We start from the raw sequence: 14,911 nt of genomic DNA, 5'->3' as shown, positions 1-14,911 counted from the left end.
GCTTGCTGATAATGATCGAGGACTGCAGCCTTCAACGTGGATTGCAATAAACTGGAAAGAAAACCCAAACCCTCACAACTGGACCAGTAGCTAACATTTTGCTGACAAATGGAGACAAGATTGAAGCTGTCAGGCATTTGCTCTTGCTTGAATCCACAGTGCTCATGAGACGCAGCCAAGAGCGCAAATGACACACTACACTGAGTAAATTTGAATGACAAGATCTCTTTAACGGCGTTAAAAGCAAGGATGTTACTTTGTGGGCTAACGTATACCTGATGCAAGCCACAGCATTTAAAAAAGTTTTATTGGCATACAATTCATGTATCATAAAATTTAATAGCTAAGTCACACCAAGAGTTGTACAATCATTACTATGATTAATTTAGAACATTTCTTTGTTTTTGTACTAATTGTTATTAAGCACCACATTTCCCCCAACCTTTCCTGCTATGCCCCCAAGGAACCATTCATCCAGTTACTGTCTGTATAGACTTACCTACCCTAGATTTTATACACAGAAAAGCTAGCAGTAAACAAAGTAAATTGGGAGGGTGCAGGGAGGGTGAGGGAGAAAGGGGGAGTAGATTACAGGGATCTATATATAACCTCCTCCCTGGGGGATGGACAGTGTAGAAGTGGATGAATGGAGGTGTTGGATGGTGTAAGATATGACAACATAATAATTTATAAATTATCAAGGGTTCATGGGGGAAGGGGAGTGGGGACGGAGGGGAAAAATGAGTAGCTGGTACCAAGGGCTCAAGTAGAAAGTAAATGTTTTGAGAATGATGAGGGAAACAAATGTACAAAAGTGCTTGACACATGGATGTATGTGTGGATTGTGATAAGAGTTGTATAAGCCCCCAGTAAAATGATTTAATTATTAAAAAAGATAGAAAGACGTACAGCCAGAGTGTAGCAACGATGAAACATACAACTTTCGTCTAGTTCTTAAATGCTTCCTCCCCACCCACTATCATGATCCCAATTCTACCTTACAAATCTGGCTTAACCAGAGGACATATACTGGTACAGAGAAGAACTAGAAACACAGGGAATCCAGGACAGATGACCCCTTCAGGACCAGTGGTGAGAGTGGCAATATCGGGAGGGTGAGATAGAAAGGGGGAACCGATTACAAGGATATACATAACACTTCCTCCCTGGGGGACGGACAACAGAAAAGTGGGTAAAGGGAGATGTCAGACAGGGAAAGATATAGCAGAATAATAATAATTTATAAATTACCAAGGGTTCATGGGGGAGGGGTAGCGGGGACGGAGGGGAAAAATGAGCTGATACCAAGGGCTCAAGTAGAAAGCAATTTTTTTGAGAATGATGAAGGCAACAAATGTACAAATGTGCTTGGCATAATGAATGTATGTATGGATTGTGATAAGAGTTGTATGAGCCCCAAATAAAATGATTAAAGAAACAAAATGAAACAAAAAACAAAGTAAACCAGAGAAAACCCTCATTTGAAAGCTGCAAACTGGAACATATTTTAAATGGATCAAAAGGAAGATCAAATAATAAAAGGTTTCAAGTTTTAGCCTACTGCATCTGCAGTAATTAACTTTCCAATGTATTATGCATGACAAGGCCATACACATCCTTGTTCTGTGGGAAGGGGATTCACCAGAGGCTTAATCTACTTGTCCGCCCACCCACTTTTCTTAAATTGAAACAACTTTACAATGGGTCAAGAGGGAGATCAAATGATAAGTACATTTTAATCTATGTCTGCCGTAATAGACTTTATAATGCTTCCTATCTGATAACAAGGTATTCACATCCCTCAACTATGATCAAAAGGGATTCACCAGAGATTGACTCTGTATGTGAACCTTGCATTTGGATTTTGGGCTTCCACTGTCAAACTTAGTGTCCTCACTTCTATAAGTGAGGTGTTCATAATTTAAGATCTGATAACACTCCCTTCTTTGGATTTGGATTGTATTATTTAAAATCCTTGGATCCTACAGGCTGGTCTTCTCTTTCCATATGGACTTAGTTGAAACCTCATGTAGATGGATGCTTGTTTGAAGACAACCCTTTAAGACCCCAAACACGATTCCTTCTGATAGCTGGACCCTTTCTAGTTTCTTCCCTCACACTTTGCTGTAGTAGCACCTGTCTCTTAGTGATCTCTTCATGAGAGCAAGCATTGAGCAGGGCCATGTCCCAGAACTCATTGTTCTTTGATTTGGCCTAGAATTAAGGGCAAGCCTCAAGTCCATTCATATATCAAGCTCTATAGCATTTTCAATAATGTCACATACATGTGGAAGTTGGACATTGAATAAGGAAGGCCACAGAAGAATTGATACATTTAGTTATAGTACTGGCAAAGGATATTGCAAGTACCATGACCTTCTATAAGAACAAATGAATCTGTTTTGGAAGAAGTACAGGCAGAATGCTCCCTAGAAGCAGGAATGGTGAGTCTTGGTAAAGTTAGAGGGAGACCCTCAACAAGATGGTTTCACACAGTGGCTGCAACCGTGGGCTCAAACGTCACAATTGTGAGGATGGCACAGGATCCAGCAGTGTGTCATTCTTTCATACTATGAGTTACTATGAGTTGGAACTGAATGGAATGCAGTAGCAGCAGCAGCAGCAGCAACAACAACAACAACAACGTTATGGGTGGGTTTGAACCTCAGACCTTTCATTTATAGTTCAGTGGTTAATCCTTTTGTTACCAGCATTCCTTACTTAGCTTACAGGAAAACAAAAGTATCATCATCCTCGCTTAAAAGTTGTAAACGAAAATAAAATCTTTTTTAGCAGAGCATTTCTAAAATTGTAATGTTGTTCTGTGCCATCGAGTCACTTCTAACTAGTGAGCCTGCGTCCAACAGGAGTAAACAACACCCAATCCTATAGCTTCTTCTTCATTGTGTTCTGTTTGAGTCTCTTGTTATCGCCACGTGTCCATCTCATGGAGAATCTTCTTCTTTTTCACTGAGAGTACTTCGCATAGTGCCTTTTCCTGAAAACTTGTCCAAAGCACCTGGGCGAAATCCTGCCGTCATCCCCTCTAAGGAGCATTCTGCGTAGACGTTTCCCAATACAATGTTTGTTGTTCTGGTAGTCAGTGGTGTTCCTTAACTTCACTAACACTGTAACTCCAACACATCAATTCTCTGGTCTTCCGTATTCAATGTCCAGCTTTCACATGCATTTCAGGTGATTAAAAGTGCTGTTGTAAAGGTCAGATAAACCTTTGTCCTCAAAGTGACTTCTTTACTTTTTGATGCTTTAAAAGGCCTTTTTTGTAGCCTTTGTATGCCCAACACAGTACGCCATTCGATTTCTTCCATAGGCGTTGCTTCCATATGTGTTGACTCTGGATCCAGGTAAGATGGAATCCTTGACAACTTTGATTTTTGTGTATCAGGATATTGTCTGCTAGTCCAGTTGTGAGGATTTTTATTCTCTTTACATTGAGTTTTGACCCACATTGAAGGCTCCAATCTTTGATCTTCGTCAGCAAGTGCTTCAAGCCCTCCTCATTTTTAGTTCACAAGGTTATGATACCTGCATCCTGAACTTTGCTAATGAGGTTGCCTCCAATCCTGAGGTCACATTCTTCTTACGGTCTAGATTCTCTGATTACTTGATTGGGAAATTTATTGAATAAATATGATCAAAGGATAAAACTTAATGCATAGCTTTCCTGATTTTAAACCTGCGGTATTCCCTGTCCGCCTCTTGACTCATGTAAAGGTTTCTTATGAGCACAATCAGGTATTCTGGATTTCCTGTTCTTTGCAATGTTATTCATGATTTGTTATGACCCATATTCAGTTGCTTTTGCATACTCAATAAGGTAAAGTAAGTATCTTTCTAGTATTCTCTGCTTTCAGCCAAGATCCATGTGACATCAGCCATGACAGCCCTCATTGTATGTCTTCTCAGTCCAGCTGGATATTCTGGCAGCTCCCTGTTGATGTACTGCTGAAACTATGTGATATTAATGATATTGCTTGATAATTTCCATATTCTTTTGGGTCACTTTTCTTTGGAATAGGCACAAGTATTGTTCTCTGTTCTTTTCCAGTTGGTTGGTCTTTATATTGAATTAATTTATTTTTCTTTCTATTCACCCACTGCCCTGGAGTTGATTCTAACCCCTTAGTTATCCTATGTGACCCCCGTAGTGGCCCTATGTAGAGCAACTGGTGGATTTATTTTGACGAAGCAATACAAAACAGAACATACACAAATATAACAATTTCTACTGGTAAAATTCAGTGACATTGATTACGTTCTTCAAATAGTTATAGTTTTCTTGACATTCTTTTCTGAATTATTTTACCCTCATTAACACCAATTCACTACCCTTAAACTTCTTATTTAACCTTTCTAGTTGTTTGTGAATTGGATCACATATAGTTCTTTTAAAAATCACAATGCTCAAGGAAATCTTTTCTAATTAAACCAAGCTACTGTTTGGTTTAAATATGACATCAAGAATACTTCCAGTTTAAGGTTTAAAATTTCCTATGAGCAAAAACAAAAAATTCCTCAGAGCAATAGTTTCAGGGGTCATCCAGCTATAATCACTTTAGCAAAAATCCTTATTGGTCTGTGTATGTTCATTTTTAAATTAATATTGTTTGATGCATGGAATCCAAGATAGATAAACCCTTCAGAAATAGTAATGGGCTGAGGGACACTAATGGGAATATTGATACCATGAGGGTGGGAAATGAAAGGGGGAACTGATTGCAATGATCGATGCATTACTACCCCCACCACCCCCAGGGTGACGAACAACAGAAACGTGGCTGAAGGGAGACAGTGGATGGTTTAAGATACAAATATAATAATAATTTATCAGGGGTTCATGAGAGTGGGTGGAGGGGGAGGGAGGAAAAATGAGCTGATTCCAAGGGCTCAAGTAGAAGAAAAGATTTTGAGAACGATGATGGCAACATGTGTACACATGTGCTGACACAATGGATATTTGGATGGATTGTGATAAGAGTTGTGTGAGCCCCCAATATACTGATTTTAACAAAGAAGAAGAAAGAAATAGTAACAGGAATGATTTCCTGGGGGTATGGGGAGATGGCGTGGGAGGGGGAGGGGGAATTGATAGCAATGGTGACTGTATCACCCCACTTGAGGGGAACAAATAACAGAATTGTAGGTGAATGGATACATTGGATGGTGTAATATATGGCAAAATAAAAGCATATATATATATTTATATAGGGCTTCTGGGGGTTAGGGTGGGAGAGGGAGGGGATAAAGGGGAGCTGATATCAAATAATTCCAGAAGCAAGAAAATATTTTGAAACTGATGGTGGCAGCAATTGTACAATGATGCTTGATCTAATTGAATTACGGATTGTTATAATATCTCTAAGAGCTCCTAATAAAATGATTTAAAATATCCTTATTGGATGAACATTTGTTCTACATTTTACCACTTTTGATCGCAATTCTACTTTCTTCTGTAGAATCGTGATTACAGTGTTCAGAGTGGTAGTCAGGGACCCTCTATTCTGGTTTCCTGTCGGAGAAAGCAGTGAATTGTTCATGGAGACAATTAGATGTGCATTCTAGTTTTCCCTCAAATTCCTGACCCTCCCTTTCCTCTGCTGCTCCAGGTCTACAGAGATGAACTGTTAGGCATTTGTTTCATTTGGCTTTGACACGGTTTTAAGATTATAGACAATATAGCAAGTTATGAGGTAGTAATGTGAAATGAAATAAATATTGACAAGTGATTGAAATACCCTACAAAACCCTAAACTTCTTAACCAGCAAAAAAAAATTTCTCAAGGGTGTTTGGTTGTACATAGGCAATGTCAGCATCTGCTAAAAGAATCACATCTGTCATTTCAATCTTCAGGAAGACAGCTCACTGCTATCTACTGCATCAATCATGTTGAGCAGCCTTTCCCCTTAATTGATGGGACATTTTCCCTAACCAGAAACAGAAACTCAATATTTTCCCCAAAATAGGTTCCTTGGTCCTAGTAACCTCTTGTATCTAGTGACTACTAAAAACCTTTGTTTTCTATATTTTTGACATTATTTAAGCGAGATAATACAATATTTGTCCTTTAGTGAATGACTTATTTCAGTTCATATAGTGCATTCAAGGTTCATCTATGTTATAGCATGTATCAGGACGTTACTTCTTTGTATGATTAAATATCGTCATATGAGTATATATACCGCATTCTGTTTCTTCATCGGTGAGCACTCAGTTGTTTACGTTTTGGCGATTGTGACTAGTGCTGCCAGGACAATGGGTGTTCATATCCTTGTTTACATCTGTGCTTTTAATCCCTTGGATACATGCATAGGAGTGGAATTTCTAGGTTATATGGTAGTTCTCTTTAAAAATGTTATGGGAGTGCCAGGTTTTGCCTTAATGGCTATGTTATTTTGCTTTCCCACCTGGTTTGGATAAATGTTCTAATTTTCTCACATCCTACTTAACTTGTTTTTTTAAAAAAATTAAATCTTAGGTATTGTAGTCGGAGTGGTGCAGTACCTTATTGTAATTTGCATCTCTTTGATAGTTGAAGACTTTAAGTGTGTTTGTTGCCCATTTGCATGACTTCTTGATGAGTTGTCTATCCAAATCCATTGCCTGTTCTTGACTGGATTATTTGTGTGTTTGTTAAGTTGTGGAATATATGTACTTAGTATTAGACCCGTATTGGATAGATGATTTTTTTTCAGCATATGGTAGGTAGTTTTTTCAGTATGTGGTTATCTAGTTTAAGGAGTTCTGCTGTATAGTGGTAACTATTTGGCTCAACTGCAAGACCAGCTGTTGGAAACCACCAGCTGCTCCACCTGAGAAAGATGGAGCTTTCTGCTCCTGTAAAGAGTGATCTTGGAAACAAACTCACAGGGTCAGTTCTGCCCTGTCTTGTAAGGTCATTATGATTTGGCATCAATAGCAGTGAGTTTAGACGTTTTTGGGGGGTTTTTTGGGAAGAGTTATCTGTAAATTGAGTGCTCCTAACTCAGGGACTGCCTGTAGTGAATTATGTTTTGAAGGCAGCAGGTGTGATGGTGCTTAGTTGATTCTTTTTCTTCACAATTGTTTTTGTCTAATCACAGGGGCATAATGGATTATGTCTGGAGAGATTTAAAAAATTGACAGCCTTGGAAAGCCAAAGGAGCAGTTTGACTCTGTTCTATAGGGTTCCTTTGAGTTGAGTCAACTTGATGGCAGGGAATTTTGAGCCTTTGCATGTAAAAATTTGAGTTTGGAGCCTTTCCATATAAAATCAAAGATTACCTTTTCCATTTATTTTTTAAACTACTATTGGATTTTAATAAGAATTGTATTTAATCTGTAGATCACTTTAGGTAGTGTTGACATCTTGACAATATTGTCTTCTAATCCATGAACACAGAATGTCTTTTCCTCTAGTTAGGTCTTCTTTTGATCTCTCTCAGAAGTTTTTTATAATTTCCATTTGATATGTCTTTCAAATTCCCAATTAAATTTATATCTGGGCATATTATACTCTTAGGTGTTACTGTAAGTGAAATGTTTTAGCTTCCTTTTCAGATTTTTCATTGCTGGCATTAGAAACCAATTGATATTTTGTGTGTTGACCTTATATTATGCAACTTTGCTAACTTCTTTCTTTTTTATCTTAAGACAACAAAACTCAAGCATCAGAGGGAGACTAAAATAGAAGAGAATGAAATAGTGGCGCGAAGAGCCATGTGCATCCAAACGTGTGGAGATGGTGATTTAAATCCCATGTAAGGACAATATCATCATTGGCAAACTGCTTGATGTTTGAAAGGATCAAAAAAACCACACGGAGCCTTGTAGGTAGTTATTTCAGTACACTAGTATTCCCATCATCGGTGCCGATTCTATTTCGGGATTTCTGCTCTTTGAAAGGAAGTGATCACATGGTTCAAGTAGTGAAGCAAGTCAGAACAGAAGAATGCCCTCAACAGCCTCTTGAGTACTGTGACTCACTCACACGGAAGAGGCACAGTGAGAAACACGCTTCTTTCTCCCGGTTTCCTCCTTCTGCAGCCTGGGAAGAGTTCTGTTGCCTAGTCAGTTAAACTACAGCATGTTTGAACACCCATTAACATATTACTTATTCTATATGTTGGAAAATAAATAGAAAACTTAGTCTTCCTTTATCTTGGAATATGCATAAAACTGGAATATACATAGATTAATGTAGTACAAATTGAATACAAAAAACAACATGTAAGAAATACGAGTGGAAAGTGCCAATGATGATGTTTCATTCGTAACTCAGTTGGGAAGTTGGTTGACAGATGAAATGGGAGAGTTCTGGTTTTAAAAGATGTGGTGGTTAATTAAGTCTTACTTGCTCATTTTTTGCTTTTTTTGTGACATATTCATAGTGATTAATATATATTATGCTACATAGCTCAAGCTTACACAACTACTCAAGGGAATTTAAATGTTAGATGAAGTAAGAAGTAAAATTTGAAGTCATTTTAATACCTAAGTATTCTAAATATTTAATTTGGAATATATTAGGAGGAAAAAGTTATTTTTACATGATCTTATCTTTGACTCCTGTCATTGCTAGTTACATTGGAAAGAAGAGAAAAAAACAAAAAACATTGGAAAGAAAATTTTCAGTGTAAGTAAAAGCTATATGTATCATTTTAAGACTCTTGCAAGTGATAAAAAAAAGTTTAAACCACTTTTGGTTAATCAACTTTATGTACATAGAGTAGTATGAGAACTATATTTTCCATTTAATTAGTAGAATACTTAATGGAATAATGTTTTATTTCTCTTATGTTTAAATAGAAATATGAGTCTAGAATTAGATAAATCTACTTCTGTATCCTGACTTTACCTATTAGAAGTTCCTATGTCCTACTTTCCCTAAGATCATCTTCATTTATTATTAATTTTTCTCTCTATTTTTAATTAAACAAAATATTTTAGTTTTTTCTCTTGACATAGAAGTATTATTTTTTTGACCTAGTATTCTTAAAAGTGTTCCAATTTGGACAATTACTGTATATACTCGAATATAAGCCGACCCAAGTATAAGCCGAGGTACTTAATTATTACCTGGGAAACCAGAAAAACTGATTGACTCGAGAATAAGCCTAGGGTGGGAAATGCAAAGTGTGAATTAACACAGAGACCAGAGGGGAGAGACGGAGCGCAGACACAGACACATCCTTACCAGTTCAGCTGCCGGCGTAAGTGAATCACTAAGGGTGCTTCTGCGAATTGGTGCTGTCCACGTCATAGGATGGCTCTGATGGGTTAGATGTGAGGAAACAAACATTCAAAGCCCTGCAGTGTCAGCAGGGCTTTGAATAAACAGCGGAGGAACGGCAATCACCCCTGAGATGTTACACCTTGCTGGGGTACCACTGACCCGTGTATAAGCCGAACCCCAGTTTTTCAGCACATTTTTTGTGCTGTAAAACTTGGCTTAGACAAGAGTATATACGGTAATTATGTGTTCTTTTATTATTACTTAAAGAAAGGGCTAAGAGAAAAAGATGTAAATAAATATAAGGAGCCCTGGTGGCATAATGGGTTATGTATTAGGTTGCTAACCACAAGGTCAGTAGTTCAACCCCACCATGAGGATAATCAAGAAATATTTGTTAAATGCACAACAACTGCAAGGAATCAGATGAATACTACAGGCATGTTCTACTTTTAGTTCAATGTAGTTTTCCCCTTTAGGAAGTTTTCTTACGGATCCAGTATCAGTGCAGTGAACGCCCTTGGAACTCTTGGCAGATTAAGGTGAGCGTAAGCCTGGGTTTAGATATCAGGCATTGTCATTGCGCCATGTGAATGGCGTGGGGGAGCCTGAGAAGTAGCCGTAACTTTTGTTGCTGACACGGGTGCTATTTTGTCTGTCTTTCCGTTTGCTTCCCTTCCCAAGTCTGTGGTGGGTCGTGAAGAGTCTCCTCCTGCTTGTGGGCAGTCCGTCGGCCTTGTGATGTGCAGGCCGCTGTGGCCCTCCTGAACTGGGCAGGAGAGGCGCTGAATCGGCAGCTCTCCCGTGTCAAGCGTCTGTTCCTGGAGCATTTCTAGTCTATGCCAGCCCGAGGGCAAAGTCCTAGCATTGGGAATCCAGCGAGGGGCTCCAAGGGCGAGGAATAGCACTACATTGTGTTGAGGCTGACTGTTTTTAAATGGTAAGGAGGTGCTTTCATGAAAGTGGATTAATGTGCATTTACTCATTCTGGAAATTAATGAAACGTCAGTGGCTTTTTACAGTCCCATTTAAAATGATTTTCATTAAAGTTTTTGATAACTTCAGAAAAGTAATGGGGCATACATTTGGAGAAAAAGTGGGAGATCTTGGGTTGGCTGGCTAGCTGAGTATCTCTGCTTTCCCATATTCTTAGAATATCACCGGTAAAAGCGTACTTTTTCTTTTAAAAATATAAACATATAAAAGTAGAAATGACTTGTTTGCTCTTTTCCTTTATGTTAAAATTAATAAGTTAGTTTTGGTAAAATGATTTTCTGTTTATTTAAGTAACTATATATATATTTCTGATTCTTTTTTCCCCATTTTATTGGGGGGTCTTACAACTGTTGTTATAAACCATACATCAATTGTATCTGACACATTCATACATATATTCCATCGTTCTTTTCCAGACATTTACTTTCCATTGAGCTCTTGGGATCAGCTCCTCCTTTTTTCCCTTCATACCCCTCCCATCCCTCGTGGCCCCCTGGATCGATTATAGATTATTCATTATTTTCCACTCTCACTCCAACCGCCATCTCCCTTCCCCTCTGGTTTCTATTGCTCTTTCCCCTGACTAGGGGTGTGTGGTTGTGTGCTCTTCATTATGTTGTGTGCTCTTCACTTCTCCCCTCCTTCCGTCTACTCTTTTGGTATCTCGGTTCCCATTCCTGTTCCTGAGTTGCATGTGTTGTGAGTTTTTATCTCTTGCCTATACCTATGTACATGCTTCCGTCTAGCCTACATTGGGAGGCAGCACTGAGGTCATAATAGTGGGGGGTGAGGAGGCCTGCAGGAAACAGAGGTATTGTGCATGACCCATTAGTGCTCTACTGCACTCTGATTGACTCACCTCCTCCCTGAGACCCCTCTGTGGGGGGTGATGCTCCATTGTTCACAGATGGGCTTTGGGTCTCTGCTCTAAACCCCCTCCATTCTCACGAATGCATTTTTGTTTGTTTACTGTTTGTTGTGAATCTTCTGATTGCCATTGCCCAGTCTTGACACCTCATGATCACATCGACTGGTGTGCTTCTTCCACATGGGCTTGTTATTTCAGTGCTAGAAGGCAGCTTTTTTAACTTCAAGCCTTTATCACCCCAGACCCTATATCTTTTAATAGTCGGGCACCATCCTCTGTCTTCACCACGTCTGCTTATGCACCTGTTTGTCTTTAGCGATTGTGTAGTGGGAGAAAGGTAGTGAGCATCACAGAGTGCCAATTTGTTAGAACGATGTGTTCTTGTATTGAGGGGAGATATGAGCTGAGGCCCAAGGCCCATCTGCAGCTTCAGTGTATTGCCTTATAAATATATGTACATAGGCCCATATCACTATTGTTCTGGATTAATGTGTTTGCATAAGTGCACACCTCTGTTAATCCCCCTATCCATGCCTTTGCTTCCTAGAGCTTACCTCTGTTTCCTTTTGCCTCCTCCTGCCCCGCCATCACTTTCTCCCTTCTTCCACCTCTTCGTGCTTCCTCTCCACTAGCTTGGTGCTCCTCTAACACTCACAGGATCTCTTAGATGCTGGTTCCAATTTCTTAGTTGTTCCTCTGTTCATGACATCATCAGCTCACCACACCCTTCTCCCCATTAAGTAGCTATATATTATGGTTCAGTTTTAAACTTTTGAAAAAAATGGTTGTGATGGAATACCTATGAAAAAATGAGCTATTTTATATGAAAATAATTCATATAGTATCTGTACAAAATAAAATGTCATTAAAACCTGATTATTATAATAAAATATCTAAATTATAATCGCCTACTAAGAAAAAATGTTTAATCATTTTTCATAATTTTCCATATGATGTTTATGCTATAGATATTAGTTTGATGTTAGGGTGTAATTTTACTTTCTCTGGCTTTAAAATTGCTAAAACCAAACAAAGCCACAAAACCCTTGAGAAGCTCCCAAAATAGACTTCAGGCTAGGAGAGGCAGTCCTGGAATCCTCCAGGACCCGTGGGGAGATTGTCATAAAGGTCAGCCGACAGACCTGGAATTATCTATGCTTTTTATTTTCTCTTCTTAATCAAGCTTTTGTTTTGTCTCTGTTATTGTTCTTTTGCTTACCAATATAAGATAGGCATTGAAAGCAAGCTGAGGAGAAAGCAATGGGACTGATGGATCCCGAGGGACCTGGAGGAAGGAGGAGGAGGGGGAAAGGAGCAGTGAGCAAACATCGCTATAGAGAGGGAAACAACTAGGGGATTACAACTAACAACCAGGAGGACGTAGAGATTCTGGTGGTGCTGGAGCAACCCCAATCCAGCTGAGTGGAATTACTAAGAGGAGAAGAAGGGCGAGTGTGATGGCGGGAAAGGAGGAAGGCACACGGAAACAGTGGAAAGATCTGGGAAGTAAAGCTATGAATAGAGGTATAAACATAGGAGTGCACTTATGTAAGTATATTAATTAATAAAAAAGAGGTATTTGCCTATGTATATATTTATATGGCAATACACTGAGGAAGTGGATGGACTTTGGGCCTCTGCTCAAGCCCTCCCTCAACAAGAGAACCTTTGTTCTTACAGTCTGACGGTTTGTGATGCTCACCCTCGATTGCTGAAGACAAATTGGGTGCATAAGCAAATGTGGTAAAGAGAGCTGAGGGTGTCTTAAAGGTTTCAAAAGTTATAGTGTCTGGGGTCTTAAAGGCTTGAAGTTAAACAAGCGGTCATCTAGCAGAGAAGCAACAAGCCCACATGAAAGAATCACCTCAGCCTGTGTGATCATTGGGTGTTGATAGAATCAGGTAATAGGCTCCAGAAGACCCCAAACAAACAAAAAAAGACATATTATTGAGAACTACGGGTGTTGGGCCAGATAAGAGCTCAGGACACACAGAACCTAGGTCAGAGAAACTCCTGAGCAACAGAACTGGGAGTAGTGATAGGTAGGGGGAGGAGGGGAGGCCGGGGGAACTGATCATAATGATTGACGCATAACAACCCCCCCCCCATGGGGATGAACAACAGAAACATGGATGAAGGGAGATAGCAGTTGGTGTAAGATATGAAAATAATATTTTATGATTTATCCAGGAGTCACAAGGGTGGGAGTGGGTGAGGGAGGGAAAAAAAGAGTAACTGATACCAAGGGTTCAAATAGAAAATAAATGTTTAGAAAATGATGATGGCAACATATGTACAAATATGCTTGATATGCTTGACGTATGGAATGTTATGAGAGCTCTAAGAGCCCCTAATAAAATGATTTAAAGTTTAAAAAGTTGCTAACAGTATAGCATTGGTACTGTGTATTTATATATTTAAGTATGCACTATAAGCCGTTTTTCTATGATACATTTTCATAGACCATGATGGGCCTTCTTTCAGTGCTGGCTTTCGAAAGTAATTTTATATTCTATTTTTGTATTGTATATACAGTGCAAAATGGTCCCACCTGAGATTTCCCCTAAGTTTCATTTGAGAAACATGTTCTGAAAGATGTTTTCTGTTGTATGTTGCTCAAATCAGGCTTTTCTTTGGATCAAACCAAAGGATGAAACATACTCCAGCCTTCTTCCCAGCAGAATGCAGTTACCGTTAAGGCCTAGAGTAAAAAGCCCAACTAATTGAGAACACTTGTCATTGTTTTCAGTTAGCGGAGATTCTTATTAAGCAATGTCCTTTTCTAATTCAGGAAGGTGGGCTTGCATTTAATGAACTAAGAGGTGGGAGATCTGAAAATTAAAAGTATATGCGGTTGTCTTCTTCCTCATGGGCCATATAGCACTGCTGGGCTCGTGTGAAGTAATAATGAGAGACCGTAAGCAAACAGAGGAAGATTCATGTCAGATGGTTCTCCAATAATGTTAGGAGGGAAAAAGCAGCTGATGTATGGGATATTGAAGGCAGATTAAGTTGTTAATGTATATTAGTATATTCTTAATTTCCTTTTAATTGAAAAAGACATATTGACTTTAATTAGAACCATTTCACAGGAACTGTCAATTAGCACATGTCAAACTAGTTAATTCAGAACAGAATTCTTTTAATTAGGGTCTGCTTTCTTTAACTATGGGGCCAATGAAATAAGCCTTTCCTTATCTAGATTTTAAATGTCTCTAAGACATACAATACAAATGTAGACTCTTATCTATTATTAGAAGCCCATACGGATAACATTAACATGACGATGCTGGCATTGTTCATGCGGCACAAATCAGAGTCCCTTTATGACTGTTTGGGAAAAAAATGGCTTTGAACAAAGCCCATTTTCAATACTAGATTTATCCTACTTTAAAGAGACTACTAAATTTATGACATGCATGTTCACATTTAAAGTATTATTTAGTACGTCTGCTCAAATAAATGGGCTATTCAGACCTTTTGTGTGTTCTATCAGCGGAAGACGCATAAAACATTGTCAAACCACACAGCAACATTTTTCCTTAAATGAACTGTAATCAAAAAGGGAAAACAGACTGAATTTTTTTTACAGCATAAAAATAGCACTGTTAACTTTCACTGCATCCAAAGATTTAACACCAATAGTTGATACAGTGACTACAGCACCAGCAGTGTGCTAATATGAGCTCAGGAATCAGACAGTAGGAAATCTGAAGGCTGGCTTCTGCTCGAGGCAGTGATGTGGACTTGCTGCGGTTTAGCTAGAGTTGGCAGAGGTATGCCTTACTCTGCAGCTTCCACGCACACTCCGCTGGAT

General features: G+C 38.9%; 1 long non-coding RNA gene across 2 annotated transcripts in view; it reads left to right on the top strand.

Annotated features, from left to right (window-relative positions):
• The window catches only part of LOC142440900 (uncharacterized), a 118,236-nt gene extending 109,609 nt beyond the window's left edge, over positions 1-8,627 (top strand). The window contains exons 3-4 of one of the 2 annotated variants that reach the window (XR_012782892.1): positions 7,652-7,758; positions 8,580-8,627. This is a non-coding gene — a long non-coding RNA (uncharacterized LOC142440900). Of the gene's footprint in view, positions 1-7,651; positions 8,473-8,579 lie in introns of those variants that run through there. The other variant, XR_012782891.1, reaches the window with a different exon arrangement.
• The last annotated feature ends 6,284 nt before the right edge of the window (positions 8,628-14,911 follow it).

The sequence above is a fragment of the Tenrec ecaudatus genome, chromosome 2 (genome assembly GCF_050624435.1).
Source record: "Tenrec ecaudatus isolate mTenEca1 chromosome 2, mTenEca1.hap1, whole genome shotgun sequence".
Lineage (NCBI taxonomy): Eukaryota > Metazoa > Chordata > Mammalia > Afrosoricida > Tenrecidae > Tenrec > Tenrec ecaudatus.
This window is presented reverse-complemented; position numbering and strand designations above follow the sequence as displayed.